Source organism: Lissotriton helveticus, assembly GCF_964261635.1.
Source record: "Lissotriton helveticus chromosome 1_1 unlocalized genomic scaffold, aLisHel1.1 SUPER_1_unloc_33, whole genome shotgun sequence".
Taxonomy (NCBI): domain Eukaryota; kingdom Metazoa; phylum Chordata; class Amphibia; order Caudata; family Salamandridae; genus Lissotriton; species Lissotriton helveticus.
Window position 1 is genome coordinate 357,975 of NW_027611674.1, and position 11,941 is coordinate 369,915.

The following is an 11,941-nucleotide window of genomic DNA, read 5'->3' on the forward strand; positions in this document are numbered from 1 at the left end:
TTGGAAGGAAAGCCTGTAAGGCTAGATGAATGGCCATAAGTTCCAGTAGATTGATGTGGAACTTGGCTTGGACTGGGCTCCAATGACCACTGACCTTTAGTTCTTGGAGGACCGCTCCCCATCCCTCCATGGAAGCATCTGTTGTTAATACCATGGGAGAAGGTGGAAGTTGGAATGGTAAACCTACTGAAAGATTGTCTTTTAGCAACCACCAGCTGCTTGCCTTCTGCATTTCCGGAGTGATGGCAATCCTGTCGTCGAAGGAGCCTGTCACCTGACGCCATTGTTTGTCCAACTGTTCCTGCAGTGGACGCATTCGCAGCCTGCAGTGTGGTACCAATGGTATGCAGGATGATATTGATCCGAGAAGCGATTTGTATTTGCGAACTGACAGAAACTTCAGTGTCTGTAGAAGGCGAGCTGAAAGAATTAGCTTGGTTTGGCGCTTTTCCGAAGGAAAAAACAGGCAGCACTCCGTGTCTAGGATTGCACCCAGAAACTTCGCTGTTTTGGAGGGGCGCAAAATCGATTTTTCTCTGTTGAGCCAAAGGCCCAGTTGCTCGAACAGCTGTCTGCAGCTCGTGACTGCCCTGGACACCTCTTGGAACGAAGGAGCCTTTAGCAGCCAATTGTCCAGATATGGGAAGACTTCGAAAGACTGCTTTCTGAGAAATGCTGCCACCGGAGCCAGTACCTTTGTAAAGATCCGCGGACCAGACCGGAGACCAAAAGGCAGTACTTTGAATTGAAAATGGCTCTTGCCTACTGTAAATCGAAGGTATTGCCTGTGAGCTGGATGAATGGGTACATGGAAGTAAGCGTCTTCCAAATCTAGGGTCGCCATGTAGTCCCCTGGATTGAGAAGGCGGAGGATGTCCTGAAGAGTGACCATCCTGAAGGACAACTTGATGAGATAAGTGTTGAGCTGTCGTAGATCTAAGATCGGACGCCACTTGTCCTTCGTCTTCCGAACCAGGAAGAACCTGGAATAGAACCCTTTCCCATTTTGGGAGAAAGGTACAGGTTCTATTGCCCCCTTGGTGGAGAGTTGGTGGGCCTCGAGATGAAGGAGTTTCAGATGTTTGGGTGTAAAGGCGTCTGGAGCTCTCGTTGGAGGAAGATCTTGGAACTCCAACGTGTGTCCTTTCTTGATGATGTTTAGGACCCACTGGTCTGTTGTTATGACTATCCAGTTGTTGAGGCAATGGGCAATCCTGCCCCCCACTGGTGTTAATGAGGGCACAGGAACAGTAGAAAGAGCCACCTGGCCGCTATTGTCTCCTGGAAGTATCCCTCCTCTGCTGACCTTGCCGTCCTCTCGGCAGCTGGCGAGAGAAGGAACCCTCTGTGAATACTGGGGTTTGTATGTTTGACCAGGTTGGGAGTTGGAAGAGTAGCGGTGCTGATTGCCGCCTCTATAGGAGGAGGATCCTCTTCCTCTTGCTCCTTTAAAGGGCCCCTTGCGGTATTGTAAGGTTCCTAAGGACTTGGCCGTATCCGTATCTTTCTTTATGCCCTGTAGGGCGTCATCCACGTGCTTGCCAAATAACATCTCCCCAACATATGACAGATCTAGAATTTTATTTTGTACCTCCTGTCTGAACCACGTGGCTCTCAACCAACCCTGGCGTCTCAGAACTGCCAAGCCGGCTAGCGCTCGGAAGGCCGTAGTTGGTATATCCATAGCACAGTCGATTACTTCAGAAGAGGCTCGCTCTCCTTCCAATAAGATCTTTTTTACCTCGTCCTTAGATGTATCTTGAAGTTCTTCCACGAACTGGGAGAGGTCACACAACATCTGGCGATCGGATCTCCCTAGAATCGCCAAAGCATTAGCCGCCCTAACGAGGAGGCTGGCCATTGTGGAGAATCTTTTTCCAACATTGTCCAAACGCCTGCCCTCTTTATCCGGTGGCATCGTTAGCGGCGTGGATGGGTTTTTAGATTTACTCTGTGCGGCCTGGGAAATGACCGAATCTGGTTTTGGTTGACCTAGTAGACATGCCGGGCTGCCCTCTGGCGCCTTATATTTTTTCTCCAGTCTGGGGAGCACCGGGAGGACTGTGGCCGGATAATCCGAATTCTGCATAACTTTTAGGCCTTCAGACCAAACATGTTCAATGATGGGGATTGAACGTACGGATTTCCGGAATGCTTCTTTGAAATCGTACATAAAACACTCGGACTGAACTGTGGTAACCGGAAGACCAAATCTCTTGGAAGCTCGTTCCATCAAGTTGTGAAAGCCTCCGATATCTGCTGGAGGAGAGATTGCGGTATCAGGCCCTGTGACGTCTGGATCTCGAAGGTCATCCTGATTCCAGTCTACATTCTGGTCTTGGTCAGGGTCCACTTGCTGATCTACATCCGATGAGGCATTGTCATCATCTGTATCATCCCGAATGGGCACCACCTCTTGTGGATGTTCTACGGGCTCTGTGTCACGCCCTCTTGAAGGCAAACAGTGTCCTGCCACAGGCTGTGATAACTGAGGCGGCGTTGTAGGAGGGCGTACCTGTTGAACCTCCTGAGGAGTAGGAAATCGCCTCCGATAGTCCTGCAACATTAGTTGTAGATCAGAGATGAGAGTGGATGGCATCGCCACCATCTCCTGCTGAGATTGACGTGGAGGTTTCTGGAAAGGAACCTGCATGCTTGGCATTTCCTGTTGTCCATAATATTGTTGTTGAACATATTGTTGTTGCTCCATTTCCCCTTCCTCAGAACTGATGTCCTGTATTTTTACTTGTAAGTCAGAAGGGCTATAAGCCTGGCCAAAATCGCTATAAGCTTCTTCATCAGAATCCTCATCCAGCAATAAGTTAGGAGGTAACGTTGTAACTCGTCGTGGAGATGTCATTTCCGGTGTTATTTGTCTCTTTCTGTGAGAACATTTTTTTTTCCAGTCGTCGACGATGTCGTCGACGGAATCGTCGTCGACGGTTGAATCTTCAGAGACTGTTTCATCGACGGAGGTGCCCACGAAGAAACTGCGCTCGTCGTCGAGCATTGAGTCGTCGACGGGGAGATGGTCATCGTCGACGATGGTTGGATCGTCGACGAGCCCGTTGACGAGGCCAATTTTACAGACAAATCTTTTTTGATAGAAATCGTCGGCGTACCTGAGGTTTTCACCATCGACAAACGCTGTTTCTTGTCTGAAACGACCTCCTGAGTCACAGTAGAAGGCTTTTTTACCCCTCTATCCTTGTCAGAGGGTGGTGAAGTCACAGGGATGATCTTCTTAGCCTTTTTTGAAGGTTGTGACTCCTCAAGCTTTCCCTGCCTCTCCTTTTCACTGTGGTGAGGAGATTTTTGGGAAGCAGGCCTATCAAACCTATCAGAGGTCCCAGGTAAGGCCTTGACATGGGGCTCGTCAGATGTAGCAGGGGGAGACCTACCCCTCTTCTTCGACCTTCTTGATGACACCATCGAAGAGGAGCCCTCACTGTCAGAAGACATAAGTTCCTTGCGGTCTTTCATTTTCTGTAGCCAAGTGAGGAGACGTCCCTCTCTGTCCCTCAAGGTCTTGGTGGAGAAGGTTCTGCACATCTTGCAGTCCGTGGCCTTATGATCCGGATATAAGCAATATATGCAGTCTTCATGTTTGTCCTCAACAAACAACCTCTTTTTTGAGCAAGTAGCACAGGCTCTAAAAAGTGCTTTCTTCTCTTTGTCAGACATGACGAAAAAAATAGGCACAAGTTGAAGAAAAATACTAAGAAGTGAAGAAAATTGAGCAGAGCTCAATGGAGACTCCTTTGCACAACGTGCGGTAGAAAATCTGAGGTTCTGAGGCTCTCTCAGGAAGGTTCTATGGGGTGAGGCTGCTCTGATTGGCTACTGCAAGAATTTGGTCTCTTTTACAAAAAGAGGTGGATAAGCTACAAAATGAGATGAGGCCTAAGCCTATTTTTTCACTTTGTGCTTACTACTAAGGTATTTTCTATTTACCGAGGCTCCCATTCTGATGACGGGGAATGATACAAAGCATGGGAATCTATGAAAGTTCCAATACTGGGGTAACAGTCTATATGTTGTGCGCCTTGTGAGAAAGTGCCATCTTTCTTGCATTGGTATGCCCCCACTTTTTTCTGAACTGCTGATGTACTTTGACTGAGTGTGCCCTGGGTTCCTGCCAACCAAGTACCCAGGGCCTGTGTTCCTTCCCTAAAACTATGCTGAAACGAAAGACCCAATTGGCATCTCTGGCCACCTATCAGCCCCTAGTAAATGGTACTCTATGTACCCAGGGCATGGTGACCAGAGAAGACCCCTGAGGGCTTCAGCACGCATTGTGCCACCCTCAGGGGCCCTGTACCCTGGCACCCACACAATGCCTTTGCAGGGTAAGACCCTAAGTACAGAACTAAAACAAGGGTCGACATGGCACACATCCCTGTGTGCCATGCCCACAGAACCTACTGCCCTGGCATACTTCAGTCACCCCTCTAGCTGGGTGCCCTATGCCAGAGGTGTGGGCACAGGTGCACGAGCCCTGTGCCCCTACAGTACCCAGGGCCATTCCTGGGCACTGTAAGTGCAGTGATGCCATTAAGAGTATATGGTGCTGGGAGGTTGTCATTACAAACTCCACAGCACCATAATGGCAGGAGGAAGCTTCAAAGGCATGCCGCCTCGGAGAGCTTCTCAAGACCATTTGCTGTACCCAGCAACTGGCCCCCACCCGTTCTAACCCCCACTCTGGCATGAAGACTGGCGGGAAAAACTACGTCAGGAAGGGGGGGGTACCAGCCTTGCCAACTCCATCCCTCAGGTGGAGGAGGTGAGGTGAAGCACAACCCCGGGCTCCGGCCATCTTGAGGATGGGGGGCCCTGCTCAATCCCAGCTAGGCTCCTGCCCCCCTCCCCCAGGAGAGGAGCAGGCTAGGTAGTGTACTCACCCCAGGACAGGGACCCATTGGTCCCTGACCTTACCCTACCTGTAACACCCCTAAATGTAGTCTCTGAACCTTCCTTCCTCAGATTCCGATAACCATAGAAGAAAGAAGATCAAGAAGAAGACCCGCTGTGCAGCTGCAAACAACAGGACAACAACAACTGACTTGGTCCCCAGCCCTACCGGCCTGTTGATCCTGGAACCTGCTCTTGCCTCACCCCGGCGACACCTGCGGACAGCAACCGTGGGACATCCAGAGGACCTGCCTGCCTTGACCCTCTTGAAGATTGGGACTCCCTTCAGCAGAGGCTCTGCTGCAACAACCACCCTGGTGCCAGCCAGGAAGCTCCGGACCAGCCCACTCTGTACCTGCCGAGCCCTGGCCGTGCTCAACCGAACCAAGACCACGAGGACGTCCAGCTGGCGACTGGGACCAGGAGTCCAGTGCCCAAAGACCCTCCTCGATGAACCAGACGACGCCTGCAGACTCAGAACCAGGAGCCACCCCAACCGCGACCAGCCGAGGGTAAGCTTTTCCGACACCCAAAGACACTCCTGCAGCCGGCGGCTCCCTGTGCCCCCCTTTGGGGTACCTAACTGTGCTCCAAGACCCCAACTTACCTCTCGAAGTGCTGGTCACCCCTGGAGAGTCTCCGTCCCTGAGCCTGCAGCCTTTGTTCCTTTTTGACCTTTCCCATTGAATAACATTGAGCGCCCGACGGCTCAAAAGCACGCTGCACCCAGACGCCTGAGAGCCGCTAGCTGTGCCACGTTTGTCCTAGCCTACATCCCCCCTTGCCCTGAGCAAGTGACCAGGAGCCTAGCTCCCACAGCCGTGTGACCTGCTAGCCAGCAGCCACCAACCGAAGGCCCCCTTTCCCTCATTGGATATCATTGGGCCTACCTCTGCACCCGGCCGCCCCTGTGCTGCTGGGATTGAACTAACTGTACTTACCTGACCCTGGGGGACCCCTGAGTCTATTCCCAGAACCTTAACTTCTCCAACCACGTACTCACCTGGAAACCGGTAGCTCACTTACCTGCCATTGGATAACATTGACCAATTTTGACTCGAAAATGTTCTGAGTGTAGTTTTGAAAACTGAAAATATTCACATAAAATCAGCCAAAGTCCGAATTCCGAAGTACTCACCTGTGACCAGGGGAGAAGTCAGTACTGTACCTTTCAGCCCAGTACTGAACCGTAAAAGTAATGGTTTCCGGGTTTACTAATAATCTGTATTTTCTCCACAGGAACTCATTGTCTGCTTTTCTATGAAATCTCTTCTGACTACTTTTGAAAACTTGAAATATTCTTTAAAATCACACGAAATACTGAAACGCAATTACCTACCTGTTTTAAGTCAAGACCCCAGTGCTGGCCCTAGGAGGCCAGTGCTGGATTACAAAAGTAACGCGATCGTACTTTACCTGCAACCTGAATTTTCTCCCATTGAATAACATTGTCAGATTTCCATTGAAAAGTTTCTAAGTGTTAAAACAGCTTTATATTCATGAAAATTCACTACAGCAACTTAAACGTTTTTGCTAATCTGGTTTTAGACCCCAGGACTGAATCTAGGATCTAGTCCTGGAACTACCAAAGTAATGTATAAAGTAATCAACTGTACTTATATGTAGAAAACCCATTGAGCTCAATGCTATAGTGTGTTTTAGGATTGTATTGCTTACTTCCAATACTGTATCCATTGTGTACACAACCTTTATTGCTCCTTTGCAAAGTAATTATATGAGTACTCATAACAAGAAAAGCATATTTTTATAACTGCTGGTTCTAAAAATAAAACAACTAGATCATGGATATAAAACAATTGGCCTGGAGTTCAGTCCTTGTGTGTGTGAAACCTTTTGCTGACTGAGTGTGTACAACAAATGCTTTACACTGTCCTCTGGTACTGCCTTACTGCTCAACCAAGCTACCACTTTGGAGAGTAAGGTCAGTTCTGGCTTTAACCTATGTTATACCTCTGGGGTTGGTGGACTCTATACCCACTGTACTTCATTCTAGTCCAGTATATATAGAGCCACTTTCTCACACGCCTGGCAGAGAAAAACACAGCATACAATATTTATTGAAGAGTCTATTGGCTCAGTGCCTGCTACAGACAGGCGGATGCCTGCTACAGAGCTCCACGCCTCCGAGTAGCCGGCTGTGGCCCGTGATCCTAGGATCCGCCCCCAGGAATGGCGGAACGTTTGTGCAGACGCGAGACGCGAGCCAGATGAGCTGCCACGTCTTCCCCGCATTTTCCCCTGTTCTGATTATCGTGTGCCGCTCTGTTCGGCGGACCCGCGGACGAGACCCGGATTTTCGGCTATGCCCTGTGCGGCAACGGGCTGCAGAAGATAGACTGCTGGGTTCGGTGTTTTCACTTTGAAATTGCTCCGCCTTAGAGACATCTCGGTCCCTACTCAATCTGGAAGGCAGGAGTGGAGCTCCATTTATTTCGGGTTAAAGTGTTCTGAATCGCTGGTGGCAGTGAGTAGCGGATTTTCCAAGCGGCTTTTTATGCCGGCACTGCTGCCAATACTGTTGCTGGCGCTGCTGAATTGCTCTGTTTGGACAAACATCTCGGCCCGTTCTTAATCTGGAATGGAGGTCTAAAGGTCTGATGAGGTGGTTTCCCAGCATTTCTTCCAGGTGAAAAGTGGTCTGAGTAAAATCGGAACATTGTGGACAGATCTGCAAGTCCCAGGGAAGACTGCTGAACACTGCCTTTCACATCACCTTGTCCTACTGGTATCACTGCCTTCAGACCGGGGCATAAAATCAAAACTCTGCAGCAGGATTCCTTGGTTCATAGTGAGTTGGACTTTAATATATTTATTTCTAACTGGTCTAATCCTGTTGGGCAAGGTACAGACGTTCAGGAGCACAGGGGGAAGAGAGCAGTGATTGCAGTTAAAAGTTGAAAAGTTGAAAAGTTAAAAAGTTAAAAAAAGGCTACAATGGGCAAACCGCAGAAGGAGGGGGAAGAGCCCTCAAAACTGAATAAAACAGAATTGGCTCCTCGTCTGAATACAAAAACTCGCCTCGTCCTAGTAAGTCGGGAGTGTACCCCTTCGGCCCTGGCACACGGGAATGTGAGGTACGACTTGGCGGTGAACGACTGCAATGGCATGCCACTACCTTTCGTTAGCTAGGGATACAAATTTACCGACCCCCAGAAGATCTACTGGAGGGCAACCTGGTCAGAGCCATCTCTTCCCTACGTGCACATATGGCCTCCTGGAAGACACTCCCCCTGAATGTTACAAGTCGGGTAACCCTGACTAAAATGATTGTGTTACCCCGGCTCCTATATTACTACTCTAATATACCGGTTTATGTCCCTAATCGCATTTTCAGGGAGATGGAAACCTTGATCAGAGCACTCATCTGGAACGCAGGACGACCCAGAGTGGCACTGCGGAAACTCTATGCTCCAAAAAAGTCAGGGGGACTGGCGGTCCCTAACCAGGAACTCTATTACCTTGCGCAGTTACAGTGGGTGGTCGGTTGGTTAGCCGGGAGAAGTCTGGAGGATACGACATCAGACTCTCCGGCTCTAACACACACTAGGGCTCTTACGCTATTCCACCCCTTGACTAAGACACCTCGCCCAACACAGTTGCATTTAGTTGTGGCGTATCAGTGTTATAGGCGCTGCTTATGGCTCACACGAACGACGACACCCTATGCCCCTGTTTTCCCACTGCTGGGTACCCCCAAAGATAAAGGGGCCATTTCGGCACCTGCACTGGAGCACTGGGAACAAGCAGGGATAGAAACGATAGCTGATCTTTATGCTGATGGTGCCCTGCTCCCTTTTGATAGGCTACGGGCTGACTCGGACATACCGGCTGGACAGTTCCTGTTACAAGCATCTATTGATACAGTACTTACACATCATGAGGGTTGGATCACATGTCATTCATTGGCTAACGCAGGCACTGTTAATGCACACTGTTTGCACCCTCCAATCGTTGAGAGACAAATGGGCGATGGACCGGGGCAGGGATTGGATAGATAAAGAATGGAAGAGAATCTTAGAGGGACCTAGCAACTTCCCGCGCAACTCCCGTTTTAAGGTCATACAATACTACATCATGCATAGAGCATATCTGTCACCAGACAGAATCAACCAATATTTAACCGTAGACACATCGGAGTGCCCTCGCTGCTCACTGGTGAATACGGACATACTCCACATGCTCTGGGCCTGCCCCAGGCTACACACATATTGGACGGCAGTGGTGACGCTGTTAACGAAGGGGGTTGGAGAGGAATTGCCACACACGTGGAAGGCCTGCATACTTGGGTTGTTTAAGAGGACAAAATACACCAAGGTCCGTTCCAGATTCTGGGATTTGGGGCTTATCACCGCCAAGAGGTTAATCACCAAACATTGGAAAAGTAAAGACCCTCCTCACCTCCGGCATTGGTATACAACTGGGCGATGGCGGAAGAGGTGACCCTTTGTAGGGAGGAGACGGCAGGCCTGAGGGCCATACCGATAGTGCAGCTCTGGGGGGATGTCTTGCAGGCTTTTCGACAGGCATACACAGACCAGGATGACACTCAAACACCACCCTCACCTAGCAGCAATAATGTGACAGCGGCGCAATAGGGGCGGGCGACTGAGGGACATGCTGGGACGCTGAGAACTATCAGCATGCCTCGTGTGCGATGCGACCACCGACTGTCTTCCACTGCCCGCATGGGAAGAGTTACCCTCTTCGCATGACAACAAGTGCTGCAGATCTGCCGGGCACTCGCCTTCGGAAGGGGCCACCCTCCTGGGTTTATCAAGCTTTCACTCACTCGGACACCAGTCTGCACCCACGCTAGAACACGCTGACATGACACCTGAATATATATTTTGCCAGACACACTTCATTCGCGCATTCCCCCCCTTTTTTTGACACATTTGTTGTTTTGTTATGAGGAGGATCCATTTTATGCTTCCTCCTATATTATTTCTTCTTTTTCACCCCCCCGTGCATATGCCAGTTCAAAACGGTGCTGGGGCACTCCAGCCCCAGCTCTGGCACGAAACTGGACAAAGGAAAGGGGGTGTAGCCACCGCCCTTCCTGGTCCCACCCATAGGAGGGACCTAGTAGGTAATAGAGCCCCTTGATTTGGTTTAAAGGTAGGAGCTGTGTCCCAAGACTTTAGATTATCCTGAACTACACTTGAAGAAGAGGAAACTCTGGACCTTCGACATTCTGCTGCTCAGAAGACTGAAGAATCTCCCTTGTGGCCAAGGAGTGACCACCCTGTGAACACAGGCACCATCCAGCGATCAACGACTTGCTTTGCTGCCGCCTCCCGCCGGAGCCCGAGCCCAGAGCCTGACAAGAACCAGACTCCCAAACATCTACCAGCCCGATCCACAGTCCCTGCAAAGCTGAGACGAGTGGAGGCTACCTGAGACGTGGGACCGGACCTCTTGGAAAGTCCACGAGAAGCTGACTGCGCAGCACCTGAGGCACCCTCACTGCTGTGCTTGGGGTCTTGAGAAGCCCCACCATCGAGCTACATTTGCACCAAGGACCAGCCCCCCAGCTCTCACAAGATCTGCGTGGGGCCCTTTTGCTTTTTACACTCGACGCGCCTTCCCGGTTGCTAGCCCGCTGGCTAGTGGCCATTTTGGCAACCAAACAACAACTTTCCACCGCTGGTCTGGTTGCTCCAGACTGGCCCTGGCTGCTCCTAAAAACAGCAACCCCCTCTGACCTTGCTGGTCCGAGAGAGAAGCCTTCTTTGTTTCCTGCATGGCTTGCATTAGCCAAGGCCTGTTTGCTCCGATCAAGAAGCCGACACCGCCATCAACTCGAGCCTTCGTGGGGCAGCTCGTGAGTGACTGCTGGTCGTCGTCATCGTCGCCTGGTCCACGTGGCTGAAGAGAAAAGCTTCACGACATCACCTGTTTGCACCCGACAACGCCTGGTTCCTTCCTGGTTCCACGCCGGTCACTGGCTAGTGACTTTGAACATTGTCCCCTCTGCTTTCAGGTCTTCATCACTTCAGATCCACCCTTGGATCCACCGGAACTCTTTACATCAGGTCGCCTGCAGCATCAACACTCCAAGGCTCCATCTGAACTTCTGCAGAATTCCGACACACTTTGGCACCACTGCACCCGCTTCCTGCGGGTGAGGTAACACAAGCACTCCGGTGCTCCCAAGTAGTTCCACTCTCCTAGTGTCCAGATTCCAAAGGGTTAAGTTCTAGACTGACCGGAAGACTTCCTACCTTTAACTTTAAAACGTTTACGCATCTATTGATTTCAATGTGAACTGCTTCTAACTTTGCGCACTGCAAACCAGATCCCGTGGGCCTCCTAGTTCCTAACCTTAGTTAGATCCTCGTAGCCCCAGCGATTCCCAAGGCCCTAGGCCTTACTTCCTTTCGACTCGTGGTACTTATACCACTTCTTTAGTATATGGTTTTAGGGGCCACCCGGGCCTATCCATATTTTGTGCAACTTTGTATACTTATCAATTGAATTGTTTTAACGTGTTTGCTTCTGTGCTCATAAAGAGTTCAGGGGACTATTTGTAGTAAATAAATACATATATATTTTCAATATATATCCTGTGTGGTGTCCTTTCACTTGGTGTTCAAGGGGTTACATATGTAATAGAGCCGGCTTCACATGCCAAAAGAGTTTAGCCTAAGACTGCTTTGTCCATGCTACCAATAGGATAGCTGGTCTATAGGGTTGACTTACAACCAATCACCATAAGGGTTGTTTGGACTGATACAAGGTGGTCACTAGAACTAGCGAACATCATATATCAGGCCAACTTCTCACATTGGTGGCAGAGGTTGGGATTTGAGCTTGCTGTTGTTTTACCATTGTAATCTTTGCCAATACCTTGTGGAAGATTATACAGGTACCTATAGGTACATATAAAACAAGATAGTATATTTAAGTTCTACTGAACTTAGTGTTGTAGAGGATAGGGCTTAGCACACCCTGACTACAACTACTAGAGAGGGTCAGTAGGAAGAACCCTTAGAGTAGGTAGATG